We start from the raw sequence: 27,272 nt of genomic DNA, 5'->3' as shown, positions 1-27,272 counted from the left end.
GAGACCGAGGCAGGTGAATCACAGAAATTTAAGACCAGGTTGGCCAGCATGGTGAAACCCTGTCTCCAATAAAAATACAAAAATTAGCCAGACACAATGGCACACTCCTGTAATCCCAGCCAGCCAGGAGAGTCCTTGAACCCAGAAGGCGGAGGTTGCAGTGAGCCAAGATCACACCACTGCACTCCAGCCTGGGCAACAGAGTGAGACTCAGTCTCAAAAAAAAAAAAAAAAAAAAAAAAAAGTGAACTCATAAATAGACAGTGAGCAATCTGGATCCCATTCCTTTGGGAATTGTTCTTCATCCTATTGCAATTGTGATTTTGTGTTTTCCTATGAACATCCAGACAGCCATATAATCAACAGGGCAAGAGAAAATGGGCATTAAATCTAACTGGAGGCATTTTAGTTAAAGACCTACATTAGGAAAACCTTCTAGGATCTAGAAAACAAATCCATGAAACTTAAGGAAACAGGCTAATTTTTATTATAATTCTTCCTGGTGGAAGAAAGTGAGCAGATGACTTTTAAGAATCCTTATCCAGTGACTGGCAGCATTTGTACCTCACATTCCAGCCCATGTGAGGACAAAGGACAGGGGATGGCAGCAGGAGACACAATATCAGAATGTTTGATTTGGAAATGTCCATAGAGCCCATCTAGTCTAATCCTCTCATTTTACTAAACAGGAAACAAGGCCTGGAGGACTGAGGTGGCTTGTCAAAGGGTCACGAAGGCAGAGTTGAATCCAGGTCTTTTCAATCCAGGTCCATTCTTTGTCTTCCATACCACACCACAGGCAGTGGTGGTCCACTCTGAACCAACAGTGCCCCCATCACCCTTGTGAGGTGGTCAGGAAAGCAGGTGGAGAACAGGAATGCCTTAGTGAGAAGCTAATAAAGACCCTCCTGTGGTAAAAGGTCAAAGGGCAGGGATCTGTGCGCCCTGAAGTGTAATCCAACTTCCACTTTCAGTCACAAACTACATATTGCTAACCTACAGCTTCCTACCTGCCACTTGCCCTCATAGAGCAGGATTATGGTCTGAAGACAATCCAAAACATATACAATATTTTGAAAATAAAATTTCCTTTGTCAAGCAATTTTAACAAATAACAAGTTAGGTTGCTTTATGAACACCTTCTTTTCTAAAATAAAATTCAGGACACTAATCTGACAAAGGAGTTTTGAGCCTCTTCTGAATAAGAAACAAAATGAGAAAAAAACATTTAGGTGCTGAAATTTTGACTTGGTGTGTTTATGAGAACAGGCAGCTTATTTGCAATTGGGATAAATCCAGGACATGTGCTCACTTAGAGGCATACTTTTTACACATATGTTTGTGCCAAACTGTTAGTTATCCACCAATGTCAGCTCTCCCCTTCCTCACTGGCAGAGCTCCTATATTGCTTGGGGAAAGGGTGTGTATTAGTTCATTTTCACACTACTATAAAGAACCACCTGAGACTGAGTAATTTATAAAGAAAAGACGTTTAATTGACTCACAGTTTTGCATGGCTGGGGAGGCCTCAGGAAACACAATCATGGAGGAAGGTGAAGGGGAAGCAAAGCATGTCTTACATGGTGGCAGGAGGCGGAGAAGGGAGACTGCCGGAGACGGAGGAGGGAGACTGCCACGTACTTTAAACTATGAGATCTCGTGAGAATCCCCATGATCCCATCACCTTCCACCAGGTCCCTCCCTCAACACGTGGTGATTACAATTCGAGATGAGATTTGGGTGGGGACACAGAGTCAAACCCTATCAGGGTGTCATTATGCCAGCTTAATTTTTTAAGTTACTCATCTCAGATGTAAGCGAAAGTCATCAAGCCTTTCTAGAAAGCCCCTTCTATTTCTATTCTCCCTCTTTCTACATCTTCTGTGTGCTGATCAGGTAGCTGGAGCTCTAGAAATCATAAACATGGGATGAGGATCCATCCTAGAGATTATGGAATGTTGGGCTGCAAAGAGCCTAGGTCCTCAAAGACCTCATAAGCCCCACCACATCGGCCCTACACTGCCCTACACTGTCCTCTTAGGTTAGAGGAAAATAAAGCCCTGCCTTGTTTAAACCAGTTTTCAGATCAGACAAGCACAGTTCCTGACTGATGCAAACTCATGGCATCGACTTGGAAAAGTTGGTTATTTAGCCCCTTCATGCCTCAGTCTCTTCCTCTTTAAAATTAGGTAAGAACATTAACCAGCATTAAAGAACACACAATACAGTAGTTTTAAAATTTTGCTTATTGAGATGATTGTGGCAGAAAATGTTGTGGCAGAGTTCAGAGGAGGAAAGGAATCCTTTACATGGATCTCTGAATTCTGCCAAACTTGAATCAGAACAGCTGCTCTTCTCTTTGATGAGTTTCCCCGTAAGATTTCAGTTGGAGGGGGGAAAAAAGCTTAAAGGCTAAAATATTTGAAAATCACTGGCACAGAAAAACATTTAGGACACATGGGGCATACCATTGCTCATGAGATTGTATTTTTCCAACGTTGCCAATGCTGATGCCAGTTGGTTCCTCTGCAGGACCAATATTTCCCACCTGTTGGTTCCTCTGCAGGACAAATATTTCCCTCCTGTAGACTAGCCTCAGGGAGCAGGACAGGGCCACTAAGCAGTGCAAAATGCCCTAATCATTGCAGGAATAAAACCAATCACCCCTGCTTCCTTCATGCTGTGCTCTAACCCCCTAAAGAATAACTAATGAGCCTGAGAGTGGTGAGGCGTGGCAGCTGCTCTGTGAGGTGTTAGAGAGAGACCAGAGGAATCTGAGGAGTCATGTCCATTCAGAAAGTGTGTTGTCACTCAGTGGCTCTCAGCCCATCTTGGATCTTTGTTCACTCTGCACACTATCTCCATTCCCGGCTGCCAAATTCCAGACTCTGCCGGCGATGGTCAAGCTCTCCTTGACTTCCTTTCTCATGCTCTCAAACATCTCTACACAAACACAGATTGTTAAAATGGATCATTCAGACAGAATATATTCTATTTGCATCACATCTTACCTCTTTCTTTCCCCACTCCACTGTACCACCCCAACAACATGCCTGCAAATACATCCTTCTGAATGGGTTTTGGAATGATGATGGGAGAAATAAAAGAGAAAAGATGACATAAAAATTAAGAGAAAGTATTTACAGCATAAGTAGTATGGAGAAGATGGAAGGTCTTTGGTTCTTGTTGGATTCATTGAGGTGGAAGGGAGTGCTAGATATATCATCTCTTGGACCTCAGTACCTCTTGCCACCTTTTTTTTTCTTTTGACACAGGATCTGGTTCTATCACACAGGCTGGAGTGCAGTGGCACCATCTTGGCTCACTGCAACTTCTGCCTCCTGGGTTCAAGCCATCCTCCCACCTCAGCCTCCCAAGTAGCTGGGACTACAGGCATGTACCGCCATGCCCAGCTCATTTTTGTATTTTTGTAGAGATAGGGTTTCACCATGTTGCCCAGGCCGGTCTCAAACTCCTAAGCTCAAGCAATCTGTCTGCCTTAGCCTCCCAAAGTGCTGGAATTACAGGTGTGAGCCACCGCGCCTGGCCAGAAAGCTTATTTGATCCAGTCAGGTGGACCAAGGCAAATGCCTTTGTTGGATGAGCTCGTTTCTCATCCCTTATCCCCTTCCTCCAAATTAGGGTCATATTACTGAGACACTGTTTCTTATATATGAACTTTAAAATGAGGTAACATTGGAATGATGGCTGTTCATAGGATGCAAGGCTGGTTCAATGTTCAAGAATCAATCAATGTAATATACCATATTAATAAATTAAAAAGGAAAAAAATCACATGATCATATCAGTAGACACAGAAAAGACACTTGACAAAATTTGACACCGATTAATGATAAAAACTCTCAGAAAACTAGGAATAGTGGGAAACCTTCTCAATTTGATAAAGAACATCTACGAAAAAACCACAACTAACATTATAATTATAGAAGACTGCTTTTCCCCTGAGATCACGTATAAGGCAAGCATGTCTGCCAGACTGTCTGCAGTCACCACTGCTGTCCAACTGTGATCTAGCCGGCTCAATAAGGCAAGAAAAGGTAATAAAAGGCACACAGAGAAGAAAGGAAGGACTAAAATTAACTCTATTTGCAGATGCAGTGATAGTTTGCATAGAAAATCTCAAGGAATCTACAAAAACATTCCTTAAACTGAGTTCAGCGAGGTCACTGACATAAGATCAACGTATGAAAATCAATTGTGACAATTAAAAAGTGAATTGTATTTCTATATTCTAAAAGTGAATATGTGGAATATATAAACACAATACCGTTTATAATCACTAAAAAAAAAAAATACATGAGTGTAAAACGAGATAGCAACGGACTGCCTGCTATTCACAGGTCTCTCAGCTGCTAGAAGGCCCCATTCTGAGATAAGCCACCTCTCCACCCTGACACTAGTAAAGAGGTCAGAAAACCTTGAGTAAGGTTGGAGGTATTAATTTCGGGCAATTAATTACATTCTTTCAGCATCCATCTCCCAGAAGTTTTCACTGGGAAAATCCTTTAGGAGGACATCCCCCATTAGCTATTCATTTTTCTTTTGCACTGACTGGAGAATGAAGTGACTGTCGGCTGTGTCACACAACCCGTCGAAATTCACCCCTGGGTGAAGTGATCCTCAAATAATTACCAAATGTAGTTCAGGTAACTGAATTAGTGAATTACATTGGCTCCTTTGAGATGAAAGACTCTTTAGGAATGTGAAATACTTTGGCTCTTTGTTATTAATAACCTGAACAATGAAAGAACCCAAAGTGGTATTCAATATGCTCCAGGAATGGAATGACTAAAATTAAAGAATGCAATTGATTTTCATTTTCCATACTTTTCATTTTCTATCCTTTTCATTTCAATAGTCAGGACTGAATATGACAAGTCATCAAATCCCCTCTGATGTTAATAAGGCATCAACTACAGAGCTCCAACAAGAGAAAAATCCAGTTGAAGTATGGCAAGTAGTTTATTCTCCTGCTCTCTATGATTTATTATCTTTTCTTCTTACCATCCCATTACGACACCTACAGGTAAAAACCTCCTACCTTGAACTGCTTCATTTTCTTCAACCTTAGTCTAATATTTCGACATTAAACATCTCAACTACCTTTGCATCCTTCAGACAAACAATCACGCCCATGAGTTGTGCTTAGAAGAGCAATGTAGGAGGCCCTCAGCTTGGTGCTCCGCTGCCGGTCATCAATGCAGGGTGTGAGGACAACAGAGCCCAAAGGCAAATCCCAGGCAGACAGACCTGACCTTAAAGCAGGAGGAACGGGATGTGGCAGGGAGGGGTTAAGGTTGACAAATCAAATCCTAGTCTACCTGAGGTTGGTAGAAAGGCTGAAGATGTTTGTGCAGATGTTAGGCCCTAATCATGTTAGATATGGGGGCTGCATTTATTGAATCAGATTTGCAGTTCCTCATCTTTAGTTTTCATTTGTAAAGTGTTGAGGGTTTTCTATTTCTCTTTCTCGGTTCCAAAATACCTTTTAAAAGGTAATATATTTATTTTGGAACTGGAATAGGTAATACATTCACATAGTTCATAATTCAAAAGGTATACAATTATATATAGTGAAACCTCCCTCCTACCCACAGGCACCAGCCGCCCTGTTTCCCCTCTGAGGGCATCAGTGTCACTGACTTCCTACTTTTCCTTGCAGAAATATACAAGTGAATTTGTATAAGACACCATCCATCATCTTCTATTTACACAAATAGTAACTCACTATTCTGTTCTGTACCTTGCTTTTTTCACTTAATGTATTTTGGAGATGATGCCACATCATTTCACTATACAAAGAACTCTTCAATCTTTTCCCTCAATCTTTTTTTTTTTTTTTTTTTGGTGACTAGTAATTCATTACATTAGACAAATGGTATCATTTGTGTAACTACTCTTCCATTGATGATCATTTACGTTACTTCCAATTTTTTGGTACTACAAACAATGCTGCAATGATTAACCTTATTCATAAATGATTTCCATGCATAAGAGTGTGTCTGTAATTTAATATAATTGCTATAAATAGAGTTATGAATATTTGAGTATTATAATCTCTAGAAATGAAATTATTGAATCAATGTGTATGTATATTTATAATTTCAATAAATACTGCTACAATGCCAATCTGTATCACCTGATATAATGTCCTTTGCTCATTTTTCTGTTGGTTTCTTGGTCTTTTCCTTACTGGCTAGGATTCATTGCGTACCAATGAGTTGCAAATATGTTTCTCAACTTGTCCGTTGACTTTTGACTTGCTATTGTCATTTTTGCATGCAGATGTTTTTTAAAGCACAGTTGAATTTTTCAGTCTTTATTTTACTACTGCTGTAATTTGTGTCATGTTTTAAAAGGTTTTTTCCAGCTATAAATTACAACAAAAAATCTTTTATGATTTCTTTCATATTTTATGGTTTCACATGTTTATAAAATCTCTGACCCACCCATCTGAGATTTATTTGGCAAGGTGTGAGGTATAGCTCTAACTTTTAACATGTATTTACTGTTACAGCTGACTACCCTATTGTCCAGACACCATTAATAAAAAATCCAGTTTTCCCCCACTGATTTGAAATGAGTGTTTTATCATATGCTAAATCCCTGTATGTATCTGGGTCTACTTCTTGATTTCCTATTCCATTTCATTGGTCTATTCATGTGCCAGTGGAACCCAGATTTAATTTTTTAAAACTTAACTACACTTAATTGCACTTCAATTTTTAAAACTTTATGTATCTCCCCAAAGTGACTTTTTCTTTGGGTCAGAGACTGAGTGGAAATGAGGTTTTCTGTCTGTGTCTTGTGACTTTGTTTACTTCCCCTTGCATAACTCATGGCCAAATTTTTCTTAATCTTCCAGGAAAATAAGTTTAGCCTGTACTGTCTGAGTGGTAGAGTCGAATAAACAAAATAAGTGTGGACTTATAAGGAGATGACCATAAGAATACTGTATTTCACTTTTCCAAATCCCACTGCATGACAGACTCACAAGGGACATGCTTTTTCACTTCTAAGACCACTACTTTAAAATCAAGTTATGTTTAATAAACATTAATAAATGTTTATTTAAAATGTTTAATAAACATTTACTACATGGCAAGTTATTTTAGCTAGAATGCTTTTGGCTTCAAGTCATAGAAACCAGATTCAAATACCCTTAAACAATTTTTAAAAATTCATTGATTGGGATAACCGTAATTCCCAAGGGGAATAGGGTTGGGTAGACAGGTTCAGTGGCCAGCCCCGTTATTACAGATTCAGACTCTTACCTTCTTTCTCCTCTGCCACCCTCAGTCATTGGCTCCATTCTCAGGCTGCTCATGGCAAGATGGCTTCGGACATAACAGCACCCTGAGGAAGAAGAGAAAGTGTCAGGTCTGTTTTGTATTACTGTAAAGGAATGCCTGAGGCTGCGCAATTTATAAAGAAAAAAGGTTTATTTGGCTCCTGATTATGAGGGCCTAAGGCTGCTTCCACTCATGGCAAAAGCCAAAGGGGACCTGGCTTGTGCGGAGATCACCCAGCAAGAGAGGAAGCAAGTGAGGGGGCAGGAGGTGCCAGGCGCTTTTTTTTTCTTCTTTTTTTTTTTTTGAGACAGAGTTTCGCTCTGTCCTCCAGGCTGGAGTGCAGTGGTGCGGGCTCACTGCAAGTTCCGCCTCCCAGGTTCACGCCATTCTCCTGCCTCAGCCTCCCGAGTAGCTGGGACTACAGGCGCCTGCCACTACGCCCGGCTAATTTTTTTTTTATTTTTAGTAGAGACGGGGTTTCACGGTGTTACCCAAGATGGTCTCGATCTCCTGACCTCGTGATCCACCCGACTCGGCTTCCCAAAGTGCTGGGATTACAGGTATGAGCCACCACGCCCGGCCGGTTCCAGGCTCTTTTTAACCATGAGCAACCCTGGGATCTAATAGAGTGAGAATTCACCCCACCCCCGACCTACCCCAACCCCGGGAGGGCATTAATCTATTTATGAGGGATCTGCTCCCATGACCCACACATCTCCCATTAGGTCCCACCTCCCAACACTGTCACTCTGACGATTACATTTCAACATGAAATTTGGTGGGGACAAGCATCCAAACTATAGTAAAAAGCAGTTTTTCATTTCTTAGGAACAAGAAAACATTTCTCAGAAGTCTCCCATGTCTTGTGGGCCAGAATTGGTGACATGCCTATTTTTGAATCAGTCACTGGCAAGGAAATACAATTGCTCTTAGATCAATCAGACCCACCCTTGGGCTGGGGAAGGGTAAGTTTCTCCTAAGCACATGGCTGCTTGGAAGTGAGTGGATACTGCTGAAAACCTGGATTCCAGTAGTAATGGAGGTAGTTGATAGATGCTGATAATGAGTCTCCCAGTTTCCCTCTCTCACTCCCCCTCCTGGCTGGTTTCCTTTGTTAGACATCCAAGTGTGCCCCTTAATATGTATTGAGTATCTGGACATATTCACCGTAAATTCACTTATTTAATACATGTTTATGGAAGTCCTACCATCTGCCCAATACTGTGCAAGGAGTTGAGGACTAGAAGAAGGAAAAATGGGGATCCTGATTTCAATGAGTTAATAGGAGAAGCAGAAAATTAAGGAATTCCATAATACAGTGATGAGTGTTACATACTTCTAACAGTGCTATGGGGCTCTAAAGAATGAGCAATTTCCTGAAGGAGGGTAGAACACATGGGGAATATTCTAGGTGAGCTTTGACAGATGAGTAGGTAAACAAGGGGGAAGGACATCCCAGGCAGGGGAAATAGCTTGTACAAGGGACCAAGAGGGCATTGGCATGGCATGCTCAGGTTACAGTAAGTTTCTTGTGTGTCACGCTATAGGATTAACATGGTGGTAAGGTGCTGTTTTACTCAGGGCATGATGGTACAGGGTCAGGGGGCTTCCGGCCTGGCTAAGAACCTCAGTTTGTACTGGTTAAGAGACGTCATCAGTGGATGCCATCCCTGAGAAGTTCTGACAGCAGTTAGAGTTAATTGTAGCATTTAGTCAGAAACACCAGATCTGTCACAAACAACAGTCAACTTTCTGAGGTCATAGACCACATTTCAGAGACTCCGAAATCTTTCTTTCACCTCACAATTGAGCTTCTTGCAAAAGTAATCTACACTTAACAATCTTCTTCATCCCCATTTAATCCTCTACCACTTATGTTGATAACATAGTTGTTGTTCCTGCTACGGTCACCTGTGGCCTCAATAACTGCAAGACACAAAACAAACAAACCACCACCAGCAGGGAAAATGACTCTTCTACTCTTCTACATTCTACCTTCTAACAACACTCAACTATTTACAATTCACTAAGGACATTAATAGCTTTGGAGACCCCAGATACAGAGAACAGTATGGTGTTATTTTTCCACTTCAGTAAAATTAAAACAATCCTAAATCATAACTTTTCCTATAAGAACTTCAATTGTATTTTAATATCAAATTCTTTTTTAAAAAAATACCTCTCTCTCCCCACTTCCTCCCTGAGTGCCTCTGCTTTGTCGGTTGTGTAAGCACATGTATGATCCACCAATTGAGTAACCCAGCAATGAACACATTGGTGCCTTGTTTGTTGTGGGTTGAATGGTACCTCAGAATGTGACCTTATTTGGAACAAGGGTCTTTATAGATGTAATTAAGGTAAGGATTTCTAGATGAGATCATCCTGGATTAGGGTGGGTCCTAACTGCAATGATAAGCATTCCTTATAAGAAACAGAAAAGGAAAATACAGAGACATGTGAAGAAAAGCTATGTGAAGTGGGACTGAGAGATTGAAGCCATGTGTCTACAAGGCAAGGAACACCAGGATTGCTGAGAGCCACCAGAAAGCTAGGAGACAGGCATGGAACAGTTTCTCTTCACAACCTCAGAGACAATCAACCCTCCTGACACCTTAAATTTGGATTCTTGTCTCCAGAACTGTGAGAGAACATATTTCTATTGTCTTAACCCACCACATTTATGGTAATTTATTACAGCAGTCCTGGGAAACTAATACAGTCATCTGTCGATATCTGTGGGAGCTTACTTCGAGGACCCCCACAACTACCAAAATCTATGGATGCTCAAGTCCCTGATATAAAATGCCATAGTATTTGCATATAATCTATGCACATCCTCCTGTACACTTTAAATCATCTCCAGATTGCATATAATACCGGTACAATGTAAATGCTATGTAAATAGTTGTTATTCTGTATTGTTTCGGGAATAATAACAAGAAAAAAATCTGTACATGTTCACTACAGACACAACCATTACAGGCCTAACTACAGTTTCAATCCTAGGCTGGCTAAATCTGTGGATGCAGAACCTGCAGATAGAAAAGCTGACTGCACATTGTTCTATAACATTTTGAATTAAAAACAGAACTTTTGCTTGTAAGAAAAACAAATTCACTCTACTTGTCTCAGGAAGAGAGGGATTTATTTTAAAGAATGGTAATCTCACAGGACACAAAGATAAGGAGCAAGGGGAGTTGTTGTCATCCAGGGGAGCTGACTCTCCAAGTCCGCCCCCTTCCCCTCTGTCATCCTCTCTTCTGGTTGCTTCCTTTGCTTTTACACACTCTCTGGGAATACATGGCTCATCAAGTGGCTTCAGTCCGAAGCCTCCGTAAACTTTAAGCTCACTCACCATCTGTAACTAACTTCATCTGTCAGCATGTCAATTACAAATTTTAAGGCAAGAAACTGGATTGGCTTGAGTTACCAAGGGCTGAATCTCTGACCAGCTAAGGGAGGCCCGTCTCTGGACAGTTATATCATAAGAGAGGTGGAGTCCTTCAGTTCAGAGAACTGCCTCTTCCATGGGCCACAGGAGGATTCCCCAGCCAAGGCCACAGGAGTGCGGGCAAAGCTTGGTCTCTCGGATGCCATCTGGTCATTTGTCTGCCTCCCTCACTAGATTGTAAACCACCTGAGGGCAAGAAATTCATGTTGTGTTGTCCATCATAGTCTCCAATGAGTACAGGTCTTGGTGCCTGAGACATAGGAGATACTCAAGATAAGTTTGTTTAATAACAAGTAGTTGAGTCTTGTAGAATTGTGTCTACTAAACAGACCCCCCCAAAAAAAGGTAAATGTTTATCGTGCTTGCTCTATTCTTACTTGATGAAATGGTAGTTTTAAAGCTGGCTTCTTCCCATTAGTTCGCTCTTATAAATAGCAAAGAGGTTATCTCTATGTATTTGATAAAATGGCACTCACAGATCCACACGACTCCCCTCTGTCCATGCTGAGTGTATCTAAGGTAAGCTGCTCCCTGACCCACACTCTCTCTGTTGACGTCTAAACTCCATAATCTTTTGGCTTCCACTAAGATTCTCCTTGACAGAGAGCTCAGGCAAAGATGACGTTGGGCCATCTTTTGCCTCTAGGTATGGGTTTTATTTTCTTCCCTTTTAAAAAAAATGGATTTTTTTCCCCAGAGAAGATCTTGTGACAAAAGCAATCTGATGGGAAAATCCAATGGAAGCTTCTTCAGGAGTCTGCTTAGCTTTCCAGAACATTTTCCTTTGCTTTAGCTATAGCTGGTGTGTTGAAGCTCTTTCCTAATAGCCTCTCACTTGGGTCTAACCTTGCCCAGTACACAGGACTGTGCCAAGAACTGTAGGAGATCAGAAATTTAAAAGGACTAGATGTATACATAATCTATGCCATCAAACAGCTCACAGAGTGTGGTGAACCCTGCTGGGCCACTACTGGGAGTGGGCCCAGGAATCATCAGCACCTCATCAGTGTGAGATTTGCAAACTAAAAGGGTTATAGCTCAAGAAACTACACTTCTCAGTCTGCTGGGGAAAAGATGCTCATTATAGTATCAGAAGGACAGACTTAGCCATGGGCAGGGGAGGAGAGAAACAAGAAGATTCCCAAAACCATTCTCTTTCTTCCAAGTCAGGCATCCCCCTTGGTTCATCTGAAGGCTGTAATCTCCCAAAGTTGTCATTAAAGCAGCCCCAAGGGAGAAAAATTAGGAAGAGAGCAAGTATAGAGGCTACATTATACTCTGCAAGGCATGGACATGATAATTTCTCCTATGATGAATTAGAATGATAATGTCTGTCTCCAAACTACAGCTATTTCCAAATTTAAATATTAATCACCTCTTCTCTCCCTTGTATGCAGCATCAAGGTAGGCCGGGTGCTGCCAACCGGTTGTGAAATGGTAGACCCTCAGGCAAAGGTGAAATATTATTGCAACCCACACTCACACCTGCATAGTCTCACACACACACAGAGCACATACACACTTATTGTCTGCACTTGTCCAGAGAGACAAATGGCCCAACTGCCTCAGTCCAGCTCCCTGCTGGCTGCATTTCCAGAGAGACAAAGCCCCTGCCCAGTATTAGCCATATGCTCACTTCCTCCGGCATTCCCATCCCCAGTTCACCAAGGTGGCTAGGACAGTCTGGGGTCGCCTGCGTAGGGATGAGGGATGAAGGCCCCGGTTCCCATTAGGTACTCAATAGCTGTGAATTAGTAGACAAATGTGTGAATGTATGGGACCATTGAGCAGTTTGACTATCATTAGGGCAGAGTCCACACCCTCTGTCTTAGGGCCTTGGTTGCCCACAAAAAAAGACCTCAGACAGAGGCGACCCAGATGAAACATAGGATCTCTCCTCACTGGGAAATTACCCTCCCACACCTACCTACTCCTTTCCCTGTCATCCCTCAACCTGGTGAAAGCTCCAGCCAGCCCAGACAGTGTCACACCCACTCCAGCTCCCTTCCTAGTCGTTTATTCACTCATTCAACGAACACTTACAGGTAGCTACTGTGTGTCAGCCACTGTGCCAGCCCTGGAAATACAGGAATGCCATACAGCCTGCTTGTCAGGCCCTGCTGGGGAGAGGGTGGAAGCTGTCCCCATTCTTTCATTCCAGGCGTGCTCCACACAAGACCATCTCTTCAGAGAACCATGGCACCTCCATTTCTTCCTTCTGAACCCTCACCCTGGTGCAGAAGCAGTGGCTCAGGAAATCTATCCTTTCACTTGCATTATAGGATTTTTTTTTTTATTTTTTTAAAGCAGCAGCAGTCACAGCAGCCTTACCTTCCAAGAAGACTTTGACTCAGGCTAATATTTACATGTATTTGCATTTCCTTTGTACACATGGATGGGAAGCTAATGGGAAGAGTTTTACTAGGGGATGAAAATGCTTTCTGGGCCAGTCCTCAAAGTCCTATCACAATTGCCAATATAAAATCAAGAAGCAACTTGCTTCGCTCCTATCTAGGTAAAATCTGGGGTTACTCCCACCCTGGTTCTTTTTCTCCACAGCCTCACAGCTCCTTGGCTGGTCTGTGTATCTGTTCAAGTCAGGCGGGGATAAGCTCTATTCTGTCCTGGTCTTCCATGCACTGGAAATTTTCTCCTCTAATTCTTCAGGTTTTGGTCATTTTTAGAGAGCTCTATGGGCACCCTCTGGTGGCTGGCTGAAAATTTCATCTGCAAAAATTGCAGTTTCATAGGAATAGCTTTATTCTGTAGTCAGCCTCTTTGGTTGGATGTTGGAAATTGTAAGTTTATTTGCTGTAGTTGGTACCACTCCTTTCATCACATGATAGATTGAGACTGAACAGTCACTTTGTCCTCTCAGGAGGAATGGTACCTTCTAGAAAGGACAGAGCTGAGGAACAGAGTTTCTCAGTGGGTTGCAGTTTTTCCAGGTCAGGCTGAGTGAACAGGCTCAGGGCTGCCCTTCTCCGGGCTCTCAAAAGACTCATTTCTGAAGGAAAACCCAATGCATGCCTGGACCAGGCCAGGCTCCCTGGAGAGTTGCTGAGATAGAACTATGCCAATAGCTCCCCCCTTTTTTTGTTTAAAAAAAAAAAAAAATGACCTGAGTTAGGCCAAATAAAAATCTAAGGGAGAGCAGTGAGGTAAAAAGGAATGGAAGCATCTGGGGAGAAGGGTAAATTTTGCAGGCCTAACACGTGACCTTCCTTCTAGATTCCTGCTCTAACACCGGCCCAAGGGGCAAGCATTCCTGAGAATCTTCCTGGCCTCTAAAGAAGCACTGGGACAGGTTGGGGGATAGGAAGGGAGAGAGGAAGGAAGAGAGGCCCTAGGAAGGAGAACTATCCGCGTGAGGATGGAGCCCCCCCACCCCAGTTCTCTCCACGGCCCCCGCCGGGCGCTAAAACCAGGGGTTCTGATGAGCATGATTGCTCTGTCAACACAGTGAACACCAGCACCTGCTTTTCTCTAACTCCCTCTTTAAGGATTTAGTCTCAGGAGACTCCCCGAAGTCCGTTGATGTTGCTTTCATTTTGCAAAAAGAGGCCTAAAGAGGTTAAGCACTAGAGACTTCACCCAGCCTGCCAGCGCCAGGGCCAGGACTGGAGTTCTGTGTCCTGCCCACAGTTCTCTGAAAGATATCCCTGCAGCTGCTGCGGCTCAACCGCACCCCACTCCTGCACTCTGTCTATCAGAGCAAGCCATGCTCCGATAGGCAAATCACAATGAGGCCTTTGTAGGGCAAGGTCTTAAGGAAAGGTACCCTTGAGGCACAGGGGAGTAGCAATGTCCCAAGTGGGTTCCAGAAGCTGAAAAGACAACCAGGTTGGCTCAGATTTCAGACTCTGTGGTTTATGCCTTAGGCATATCATTTAGTTGGAAAAAAAGAGGTGCTGTCTACCAGGAGCAGCCTTCTTTATTGATACCATTTTTCTTGTGCTTGCTTTCACAGCCAGGCCCCAGGGCAGAAGGGAAGCCCCATTTCCCGTGAGCCATCAGTCACCCAACAATGGCGGTGGCTGCCAGACTGGATCTGAGAGCACCACTGGGGAGACAATGTCTTTGGTAGGCAGCCTAGAAGCTAAGGTGTGATTGGGGCAGAGTACAAAATGGACACCAGTGTGATCACACCTGTGAGAATGGACAAAACTTCACTACCCACAGTGTCATCAACCAAGAGACAGGGCAGCTCTGAGATCTGTTGAATATGAACTGGGCAGAACTCTGTCACAAGCACGTGAGTTTCCCCCTCTTGTCTCTGCTTCCAGCAGAAAGAAAATGTTATTGCATGATTATTACATGCCACACAATCACACCAACATGTACAAGGCCTTGTGCTAATTGCAGCTAACAGAGTGCTTGCTAAATATCGGTGCCATTCTAAACCCTTTACATAGATTAACTCATTAATCTTTATGATGACCAAAATGAAGGAGGTATGCCATTATCCCCATGAAAGAGGACAATGAGACAGAGAAACTAAATAACTTGCCCTACATCATGCACATAGTAAGTGGTGGAGCCAGGATTCAAACCCTGGCCATCTGGCTCCAGAGCCTGTGCTCTTAGACACTTCATCCTGCTGTTTCTCTAGGTATGTAGTATAAACTCATGTATCCTTAAAAGCTGCACGTAGTATGCACTATTATTATCACCATTTTACTGATAAGAAAACTAAGTCATATAGGAATTAAACAAAATTATACAGCTGGCAAGAGGCAGAGTCAGAATTTGAATCCAAATAGCTGGACTACAGAATCCCAGCTCTAATATGGTACTCTATCATTTCCCTTTAACAGGGCAATTTTCCAAAGCTCTCACTAGATTTGACAAAATTCCTACTGGACATTGGGGAGCATCACTCTGGCTTTGTGACTGGCCCCAGAGCCCAGGGAGTGGCCTGCCTGCCCTCCTAGAAGCAGATTGAAGGGGCTCCTCCCTCTCTGCCACTGTTCCACTGTTCCAGGAACCCCTTCAGGTGCTAGTGGATTCATTGCCACCAGCCTCTAACAAGCAAGGCAACAGCAGTCTTGATTCTGCCCACGTCACCTGGGTTTGTCTATCTGGAACTTCTAGCCCCAGGGAAGAGTCCCTTTTCCTTAGCTAGATTATTCCAATTTCCTTAGAAGTACAAGTATTTGTTTTATGGGCCATAAAGGCAGAGCCTGATCTTCCACTGTGTATCAGGCCCCCAGACCCCTCAACAGACTGACTGCTCAGGAAGTTGGGGAGTGCATGGCCCAGGGCTGGCATTCATAGGGGATTATCCCATCTGACAGCTTACTCCTTTAAGTAATGGCTTTGGAAAATTTTTCTCCTTTCTGCCTTATTGATCACATACCTGGAGTCCTTGTAAAACAGGCTCTGGCCTTTGTCTTAGAAATTTTCTGTTCTTGCTCTGTTGGGCAGTTGGGCAGTTGAGCTTTATCAACTGGGTTCAACTCCATGAGTCCAGCTTCAAAGTGCCTGGTGCTTATTCCATATGTCTTCCATTCATCCCTCCAGATCACCCCTTCACATTTCTCCAATCTGGCATGTCCCAGGGAGCTGGCCTATAAGGACAGCATCAACAGCTTCCTTGTCCTCTGGCTTTGGTTGGGTTCATCCAGTGGAGGTCACTAGTAGTAAATAAGTAGGCAGGAGGAGAGAGGGGCCAGGCTGTTTGTCCTCCTGGCTTCCTTCTTGCCACAGTATAGGTTATCTGTGTCCCTTTACTGAGGCCACAACTCCTATATTCCAGCATCCATTGGTAGGCAACAAACTACCTCCAGTACTTAACAGTTTAAAACAACAATGATCACTTATTTTATGGATGAACCTACTCTTTGGACAGGGTTTGGTGGTGCGACTCATCTCTGCTCCATGTGGCAGCTTGATTGGAGCTGGAGAATCCACATCTGAGATGGTTTATGCACGTGGCTAGCTAGTTGATGATGATTGCAACCAGCATCAACTGGGAGCTTCGTCAAGGCTGTCAGCAGAGGCCTTCAGTTCTCCTCCAGGTAGGCTTCTCCTTGAGGTTCAAAGGGTTTCCTCTCAGCAAGGTGGTTATATCCAAGAGCAAGTAGTCTTCTAAGAAGAAAGAAAATGGAAGTTTCCAAGAAAGGAAGTGGAAGCTGCCATCTCTTAAGACCTGGGCCTACAAACTAGAACATCATGTCTGTCACATTCTGTTGATCAAAGTAGTTACGAGGCCCCTCTGATTCAAGGTGGGAGAACATAGACCCCAATCTTAAAGGAATATCAAAGAACTTCAAACTATCTTTAATCCACTATGTCTTGTAAGTAGCCTCTCCTGTAACTTCTCCAGATTCTAATAACTGCTCTCCCTCCTTGCTCCGTCCAGCCTGGGGCATGGCAGAACCATGCTAGTGCTAGTCTAAAGTACTATACTGTCCTTGGTGTGATTTCTCTAAACCCGATCACATGGTTATAGCAGTCTCTTTATTAAACTCTCCTCAAAATTTCCAACTTGAGCATACTCGGGTATTTGCCAGGGCCCTGGAAACATTTCTCTACCAAGTTCCTGCTTACCACCACAGGAATACTCCATGAGACCACCCTTCTCAAAATCTCTCCTCCCAACACCCACCTGCTGTCAAACTCCCACACCCCAATACCCATTCAACTTCACCTGTCACTTTCCTTCTGGCCTTTGAAATGCCTCTACTCAGCACAACTGGTTAATATATCAAAATAATTCATGCTACCATGCTCATGGCTTGACACCTGCAAGTAAGAACAGCCGAGCCAGCTACATCTCACACAACATGTCATTGAGGCATCCTGGTAAATGGGGTGGGAACTGGGTAAAAGCAGCACTTTACCCAGGAAAATGTTTTATTATAGAGTTTTTCAAGAATCAAAACCTTAGCCCAAAGAGAAATTCCTAAACACAATAATTTCCAACCCTCCAAGTAGGCTAATAAGAGAGTAGTTGGGGTCAAGCTGGGCTTTCTGATCCCCTCAAACCATACAGATCTTTTTGCTCTCAGCCTCCTCAAGACTTTTGCCTTGACCTGAGATCCCCATGCAGAGATTGAAGTTCTATTTTTCTTACTTTGGCTAGTTCCTGATGACCCCCATGCTTTCAATGGGGGAACTGTGACTGATAAATCCCGGGCCAGAGCCAAAGGGCATATTGACTGCCCCAACGCCTCCTTTCATCCAAAGACTAATGCATTCCCAGCAAGTGAAGAAGAACAAAGCTTGTATTTCTGACACTGCCAAAGATAGCATTCTCTGGATTCTTATCTGGAATGCTGATAATTACGGTATCTGTCACATACTTAATCAGCAGAGTCAGGAAAGGCAGCACTCAACTACTTCCGAAGCACTTTTTCAATTTCTCACACTTCCAGAACTTCTTTTCATTCATTAATTAATCAATTAAAAATACTTATTTGAATACCCACTATAAGGTGGCAGGCAGTGTATGAGGTACTGGGAATCAATGATGAGCAAAAGCAGACATGGATTGGAAGATATATTATTTGATATTAATAAAAGAATCACACAAATAAAAGTGAAATGACAACTTATGATATGAATTACCTGGTATTACGAGTATGTATATCAAAGAGATTGTCATACTCAAGGAGGTCAGGGATAGGCAGCTCGCTGTCACCCTTAAGTCCCACTGATGTTCCTGCCCTCTACCAAACTCATCCCTACCCTTCATGGATAACCATGAAGCACTGAAATACAAGTGTGAGTCCCTGTGTTTGTAGCCCTAAGCAGCTCATTGCTAAGGAATCCTACCTGAAGCAGCCCTATCAGCTCCCTAGTCCAACCCACCCACCCTACAGGACATCGGGAGCTATGGGACACCATCCCCATTAATGGGAGAGGTCTGGAGTGGGTCCTGTTAGGAGGCCTCTTGTAAAGCAGCATGAACCTTGTTTCCAAGTGGCATGGTCAGGTCTCCTACAACACACACCTGCCCAAGGACTCTCCACCAGCTCATGTGCTGCTTCCCAGGGAGACACAGGAGCCATCCATGCTGGGGCAGTTCCCACCCTATTTACTAGGATGCCTCAGTTACACGTTGCAGGAGATGTATCTGGCTTGGCTCTCCTTACTTCTAGGTTTTCAGAGAGCTGGTCTTTATACCTTCCCTTAGTCCCTGTGTTACAGGATTCTATCAGGCCTTCTCTACCCATGTCTCTGGCACTATCCTGATGTTTATTCTTAGTTGCTTCTCCTAAATGCTGGTTTTGCCACTTATCAGCTATGTGCACTTGGGCAATACATTAAAACAACCTCTGTTTCTTCATCTACAAAAAAATGGGATAATAATTTCCACCTTGTAAGAATAAATAACAACCACCTTAGTATAGTGCCAGGAGCCCAGAAAGTGCTCCACAAAGGTCAGTTTTCTTTTTATTACTACAAATCTATGACGCAAAACCTCCAAGTCCATACTCAGTCATCCACCCCAAGATGAAAGCAAAGGTGCAGATAATGTAACAACATGCTCCATTTGCTGAAATAGAACATTCCAGTCTGCAGCCTGAACCATCTGAAGGCAGAGAAGCCAGACCCACAGAGAGCACTGAGGCTAGGGGCTGAGCTACACTTTCACAGCAGTAAACGTTTGAGGAGTGGGAGAGGGGCTTTTCCAGGTCTAAGGGAGTCTTTAGGTCCAGAGTGTGGATATTAGAAAGGTTCCAAATAAAGAGATGGCCAACTGCCCTAAAATACTGCACTGACCTGGCTCGCCCCCGGCCTTATTCTGTGAGGCCAGAGGAGGAAGCAGTAACTGACAGGGACTCTATACTCTTCTGGAAAGAACAAGCTCTTCTATGAAAGCTTCAGATGTCACCAGCAATTCCAACAAATGAATCTTCATGACCCTTCCAAGCTGAGTTGGGAATTTAACAGACTCCCTCTGCCTGGATTGGAATGAGGTAGTGAGACAAACCTACATGGAGGTTCAGCACAGCAGTACAAGCCTCCAGAGTGTATGCATAAATGCATACAATTCTGCACGCCCACAGGACAAGGCTGCTTCTCCTTGGGTGACCTTGCTGGCAGCAGTGGCTTTGTTAGTGTGTGGACTTTCATCATATTCAAAAGACTCTACATTTAAAAGGAGTTAAGCTGGAGAAAAAGGAATTAGGAAAGGTCTGTTGGGGTAGCATATGCCTTCAACTGAATTGTCACCCCAGGGCCTTTTTCTCATATACAAGCTTTTCCAAAAGCAAGGATTTATCACAATAATAGCAATAATGATCACTCTTTACTGAAAGCTGACCACGCACCTGGACTCTACTGAGCACTTTACATGAGTTGTTTAGTTTAATCCTCACAACCACTCCATGGGTTAAGTACTGTTGCCTCCATTTTACAAATAAGGAAACTGAGGCAGAGATGACAAATCACCAGCCCTAGGTCACGATAGTTAATAAGTGGTAAAGCTGCAGTTCTCAGTTTGTGAAGAGTAGGGAAGAAAAGCACAGCCTCTTAGAATTAGAGTCCCTTCAGGATAAGGGCTTTTAAGTTACAGACTCTGAGGAACAGAAAGTATCTTGAAGGTGACCCAGTCATTCACTTTGGGCTTTTCTCTCTCCTGTTCACCAGAGGCTGGAAGAACGTATCCCTGGGCCTTCAGTGAAACATCACCTCTTCCCCATGAGTATCTGGCACATACTGTAAACTATGCCAGAGAGATTAGGGAACTTCTCTTATCCCACTTCTTATTTAAGATCAGAGCCAGGGCTGCCTTCATGAGCATGGGAACAGGGAGCCTCCCAGCAACCCTTGTTCTGTTGTTGTCTTGAAATTCTGAATTTCTTTAAAATAAGGAGTCCTGCATTTTCATTTTGCAGGGAGCCTCACAAATTACATAGGTGATCCTGGATTCCATCTTTAGGGCTAGGGCAGGGGGAGGCAGCCAAAAAACTCAACAGCCAGTGTCTTTGCCTTGTGGACTCTTCTAAGTAGTGCATTGCCCGCTTAGAACGCCACACACGATGGAGCCCCTAAGAGCACTGACAAGCCCCTTTTTCAACAAAGGCAGATGAAACTGTTATTTGAAATTTGTCAGTGTAGAAGTTCACTGGTAAATGTGTTTTTTCAAAAAACTAACCGTATAGCACCTGGTACCAACTACTAAAACTGGCCACTACACATCCCAGGTTTTACTCCTGTTCATAAAAATCACAAAGAGACTGCTACCCTTTTCTTATCATTGCTGAGTTCAGGAATGTTAAGTGCACAATCATTCCAATTATCACATTTTGCTCCAATTTCCACAGCAATACAGGGGATCATAAGGAAGAAAAGGAGTACTGTTTGCTGTCCAATTATGTGGAGCATGTAGGAACAGGATTGCACGTCCTGATAGCAAAAACACTTGTGTTTATCATACCCTATGCTTCGGGGCATGCTTCAGTTTACGGTGTTTAAGGATCCAAATGCCTGAATAAAGAACCACCAGCCTTGATATCAGCATTTGCTTTTGCCTAAAGACAGAAGGGAAAATTCTCAAGTACAGAATCTGTGCTGGTGGAGAAGTGGGCTGCTCCAAATCTTAATTTCATGGCACTTACATAGGTGATAGCAGCCCTAGTAGATGTAAAAGACTAAATAAAAATTAAGCAGAGTTTCCAAAGTTTAAGAGAGGAGCAAATTTTTGGAATGTAGATCCATTACACACCCACATTTTACCTCCTTGATCCAAAGACTAGAGATTTTACCCCTCTGGGTTTGGTGTTGGAATAGCTGACCCAAGTCACGTTCATTCCAAGGTATCTTCACTCATTCATTCAGGTCAGGTCAAAACGTGTGGTTACCTTGAATAGGCTAATAGTTTAGAATCTCTTACACCAATATTCCTTTACTATTTGTTCAACATTTGTTTAGCGGGGTGAGAAAAGCTGATTTTATAGTACTAAAAGATGAATTATGTCTTTGTTTATAACTCACATGTCAGCTATCCTCTCATCCTGTATTTTCAAAGCAAAACTCCACTTGTGTAACTGAGCAATGTAATTTACTGACACATTTGAAATGGTGATATAGAAAGGTATTTATATTGAACAACAGACAGTATGTTACTTGAAAAATACCTCCTAGATTTGTCTGTCCTATCAAATGGCTCCTCTTGGCCTTGCAGCTACCAAACATTTCCTGTCCCCATGCTTCTCTCTCCCCTCTTTCTTTTCACTTCCCACCCACTCTCTGCCCCACTGCCGTAGTTACTATCCGTTTGAATGTTTTCCATCAACTACTGATGAGTATTTATTTTCATTAATTATTTATGAAATCCTATTACTGAAGATGAAGATTTTGATTCAGCACCTATACATTAGCTAACGTGTTTCAGAATGCTCATAGCAATACTTCTCGTAAAAGCATAAAACTGGACACAAACCGAAGGCCCATCGACAGGATAAATTATGGTGCATTCACTCTACAGAGAATTACACAATAGTGAAAATGAATGACTTCAGTCAAAGGCAACAACGTGGGTGAATCAGAGGTGACATGATGCTGAAAGGCAAAAGCAAGTCTTGGAAGACCATATATAGCACAATACTCTACGAATAAAGAGCAAACACTACAAAAACTGAGCTTTATGAAGGCGTCTATAGAGAGCAGTGATAAACCTTTTACAAAGGAAAGGAATGATAAAGACAAACTTCAGGTTAATGGTTGCAGAATGTGGAGGAGACAGCAGTACAGGACGGGAGAAGAACACACAGGTCAGATTACCTTATTGTCAGTGTTCTCATCTTTGGGTTGTGAGAGGGTTCCGAGGTATTGATTGTGTAATAAATACATCAAATAAAAGAGGGCCATATTTGAGCCAGTGATAAATCAGAGTATAGTTAATCCAATTCTGGACATGTGAGAAGTATTTTTTTAAGAGATTCTTTCTGTGCTTCATAAAACTTCTAATAAGAAGAATTCATTCTTCTTTGAAGGCAGAAGAAGGTTAGAAATAACAATTTTTTTTTGTTTTTGTTTGTTTGTTTGTTTTTGAGATAGGGTCTCACTCTGTCACCCAGGCTGGAGTGCATTGGCACGATCTCAGCTCTTTGCAAATTCCACCTCCTGGGTTCAAACGATCTACCCACCTCAGCCTCCTGAGTAGCTGGGATTACAGGGGCTCGCCACTACACCCTGCTACTTTTTGTATTTGTTGTGGAGACAAGGTCTTGCCATTTTGCCCAGGCTGGTCTTGAACTCCTGGGCTCAAGCAATCTGCTCTTTTTGGCCTCCCACAGTGCTGGAATTACAAGCATGAGCTACCACACTCGGCCACAAATCTTTATTTTCTATCAAATGTTCAAATTTTATGTGATAAATATTAAAGTTACCAAATGAAAACATTTATTGACATTTTGCCAGTGACATGAGTTATCTGTAAAAAACCTAAATTAACTGGCACTATATTCTTATTTTAGGTTAGCCTCCCAGGCAACTAATCCCCCTGCACTGAACCAGACTGCCTTTGTTTATTCACACATTCCTTCCTTTATTTACTCAATTGACAGACATTTACAGATCGTCTATGTACCTGGACTTGTGTTAGGTTCTAAGGCTGTAAAGATGATTAAAAAAGAACCTCTAAGCTGGGTGCGGTGGCTCACACCTGTAATCCCAGCACTTTGGGAGGCTGAGGTGGGTGGATCAGGTGTTCGAAATCAGCCTGGCCAATATGGTGAAACCCCATCTCTACTAAAAATACAAAAATTAGCTGGGTGTGGTGGCAGGTGCCTGTAGTGCCAGCTACTCGGGAGGCTGAGGCAAGAGAATTGCTTGAACCCAGGAGATGGAGGTTGCAGTGAGCTGAGATCGCGCCACTGCACTCCAGCCTGGGCAACAGAGCAAGACTCCATCTCAAAAAAAGAAAAAGAAAAAGAGAAAAGGATAGAAAAGGAAAGGAAAGGAAAGGAAAGGAAAGGAAAGGAAAGGAAAGGAAAGGAAAGGAAAGGAAAGGAAAGGAAAGGAAAGGAAAGGAAAGGAAAGGAAAGGAATGGAATGGAATGGAATGGAATGGAATGGAATGGAATGGAAAAGAGAAAAGAAAAGAACCTCTATCCTCAGGAGTTGATGGTACAGCTGGAGAAACACACATGGAGACAGAAACTGGTAGTATGGTAAACTTAGGAGCTATGAACAAAGAGTACAGGAGCCCAGAAGAGGGTTAGCAGAAGAGAGGGGAAGGAGCGAGAACCTTGGTTGAGTGCCACATACAATGCAGATCTGCTAGAAGTTCTACATGTCTTAACATGGGTTTAACCTTCACAACAACCCTATGAAGGAGATACTATTGTCTCTCTTTTCCTGATGGGGAAACTGAAGTTTAACTATGAAGTGGCTGACACTGATGAGATGGGGGCATTTCATCTAAGTCTTAACAGATGCCAGATTTCTCAGATGCAGTGATGGGATGGGCAGTCCAGGCAAATGAAACAGGGATGGAGGTGTAGAACCACGAAGGAGTTTGTTAACATCAAAGGAAATACATACAAAGGAGTTCTAGAAATTTACAGATGGATAACCACTGAAGCCTATTTTCCAGATATCCTTGCTCTCCAGAACTCAAAAGGCTTTTCCAGAGATGAACTCCCCAGTACCCCATGTGTAGGACACTAACATATGCTCTAAGTAGACAGGAAGGCACCTCCAGGGAAAGAAAAATGTGTTGAAGATAAACCTGCTCCTTTGCCCTCACCTTTTTATTATTTCTATTCTCTCACTCATCTTCTTATCTTCGAGAGTCTCTCAAGTATTAGTGGAATTAGTGGGTCGTTGAAACCAGCGAGGATGACTGGGAAGCAGAGGAAAAGTGGCACTCTTAGTGAGCATAAGACCTCATGGTGAGCACAGACTGGCAACCCCAGGGTAAAGTGGGGCCTACAGATCCTGTACCACCCCTCCTCTCTGCTGTCTTTTCCGTACCTACTCTCAACCCACAGAGATACAGTCATTAATACAAACTGCCTCTCCAAAGGCTCATATGCCCCCCAGAAAAGCCTGACTCTGACGCCGTCTCTCTGTGTAACTCAGAAGGGAGGTTCCTCATCCCACAGTCACCCAGACCTCCTCTATCACAGACTCAAGACCCCAGGGCAAACTTTGAAGTTGTTCAAAGTGAGGATGGAGGATCTTCTCAGATAGGTCACTTTTATCTAGAATCTTCAGTGGAAGGGCCTCTTGGGATAGATCATGGGTTCTGGAAACAGAAGAAGCAGAGTTAGACCCTGCTGGGACTCTACGGACACCAGGGGAATAAAACCCCCAAATCCTTGTAGGAGAAAGGGAGAGAAGAGAATGATGTGTAAGAAGCTAAGGAAAAACTTCCTGCTAACAGACACATGGAGGTAAACAGCAGACACTATTAGCTAATACCCCCTCCTCCTTTCTCTTCCAGAACTCTCCTGAAAGATCTCCTGGTGTGTGCAGCATGTGGATAGACATAGTTTCTTGCTCCAATTTACTCCTTGCACAATCTCTTCTCCTATCTATAGGCAAGGCTAATTCTTGAGTGGCTTTGATTGAAAACCAACTGTGATGAGCCTCTCCATCATGTCATTTGTACTGAATGGGTGCTGCCCCAGACTTCAAATATTTCAATATGCCTTTCAAGTCACTTTCCAGTCTGCCTAAGCCCTGTGTTGAACCACCCCTGTTGATATGGTTTGACTGTGTCCCCACTCAAATCTCATCTTAAGGTGTGGCTTTCATAATTCCCATGTGTTGTGGGAGGGACCCAGTGGGAAATAATTGAATCATGGGGGCAGTTTCCCCCATACTGTTCTCGTAGTGATTAAGTCTCATGAAATCTGGTGGTTTTATAAAGGGTTTCTGCTTTCACTTGGCTGTCATTCTCTCTCTTACCTGCTGCCGTGTAAGACGTGCCTTTTGCCTTCTGCCATGATTGTGAGGCTTCCCCAGCCATATGGAACTGTGAGTCCATTAAACCTCCTTTTCTTTATAATTTCCCCAGTCTCAGGTATGTCTTTATCACCAGTGTGAAAATGGACTAACACACCCTTTACCATACATCCATTGTTACCACCATGGCTGATTCCCCAAACAGTGTGCACTCTCTCCATCCTCATGTTCTAGTTGAAGGTACAAGAACATATAAACAGGGATTACAGCAAAACAGCAACAGTCACACAATCCTATAAGATGAAGCATGAATGTCCAAAGAGTATTGCAAATAGAAAGTGCTGAAGAAGAAAGGAGAGAGGGAGGAGAGGAGGGGGGCAAGGGCTGGAAAACTTCCTATTGGGTACTATGTTCACTATCTGGGTGACAGGATCAATAGAAGCCCAAACCTCAGCACCACACAATATACTCTTATAACAAACCTTCACATGTATCCCCTGAATCTAAAATAAAAATGGAAATTTTTTTAAAAAGAGAGAGAAAGTGCTGGAGGAATCGAGAGGGGACAGAGAACTTCAACCAGAGGCAAGCCGACCAGGAGCGGCATTAGAGGTAGAGGTGAGTAGCTAGAATTGTGAGACACAAGGCAGGTCTGCCCGGGGAAAAGTGAATTTCTCTGTCCAAACTATCCAAAACAGAAGGCCTCAAGGCAGCGGTGTGCTGGTAAATGTTTAACAACTGGCTCTGATTTGTAAACTTTGACAATTTCCATCACATAAATACTCTCTCCACGGCCAGTTTCAACCTACCAACATGATATCAGTGCACAAAACTGGCTCTTCTGAACAGGTACAAATTGGCTCAAACAGATCCTGGGGACAAAACTATCCACCTGAGACCTATTACATAGGTTTAGCTCAGTTTCATTAACCCCTAAACAGTACTTTTCGGGATGGTAATGGGCTGACAGAGAATAAATCGGCTGTATCAACACCCAAGGTGCTGACTCCCTAAGCAGAACAGTAGGAAAGTTGACCAATTTTTCTGTATTACAATTCCCTGGATATTGTTTGCAGTTCTTCAGCCCACCTCTAGTCTTCATATTGCCTTCTGTGAAGGAAAAGGCAGCTTAGCAACCTCCGCTGAGTCTTCTGGGCTAAAGAGACTAAGCATCAGCCCAGCCCATGCAGCTGACACCACTGCGGATCCTCCTCATAGCACCTTCCTGTTTCTCAAGCTAACCATTTACCACTGTGAATAGACAGTTGGTATACGACCATCTGTGCTTCCAGGCAAGTCCAGAGACTTCCAGGCAAGTCTTCGGACTTTCTATCCACAGTGTGCTACATGGTGATCTTGAGCCTACGGCCTGGAAGCCGATACTAACCTAACACCTAGAAGCAAAAAATACCTTGAGACTCCCTGAACACAAAGAAAGCTTCCTTTGCGCTGCACTGATAAACTGGACGCACCAGAGAAGCAACAACTAGGGCTCCTGCACAGCCCTCTCATAGAAAGTTTGGCTTTCCCCGGTGGCCCTTCAAACATTACCCCACTTCTTTTGTAGCCACTGTATGAAAAGGACACTGCTATATATGTCAGGCCGTAGCAACGTATCAGGACCTACAGCAGCTACCAGA

General features: G+C 43.2%; 1 long non-coding RNA gene across 4 annotated transcripts in view; it reads right to left on the bottom strand.

The window, feature by feature from the left end:
• Nucleotides 1–1,436: 1,436 nt before the first annotated feature.
• LOC105477957 (uncharacterized) overlaps nt 1,437–27,272 on the bottom strand; it is a 372,390-nt gene continuing 346,554 nt past the window's right edge. For 3 of the 4 annotated variants that reach the window (XR_011625963.1, XR_011625962.1, XR_011625964.1), the window contains exons 2-3: nt 7,296–7,377; nt 1,437–2,943 (exon numbers count right to left, since the gene is read on the bottom strand). This is a non-coding gene — a long non-coding RNA (uncharacterized lncRNA). Of the gene's footprint in view, nt 2,944–7,295; nt 7,378–16,123; nt 16,994–27,272 lie in introns of those variants that run through there. The other variant, XR_985043.3, reaches the window with a different exon arrangement.

This window comes from Macaca nemestrina, chromosome 7 (assembly GCF_043159975.1).
Source record: "Macaca nemestrina isolate mMacNem1 chromosome 7, mMacNem.hap1, whole genome shotgun sequence".
In the NCBI taxonomy this organism is placed as follows: domain Eukaryota; kingdom Metazoa; phylum Chordata; class Mammalia; order Primates; family Cercopithecidae; genus Macaca; species Macaca nemestrina.
This window is presented reverse-complemented; position numbering and strand designations above follow the sequence as displayed.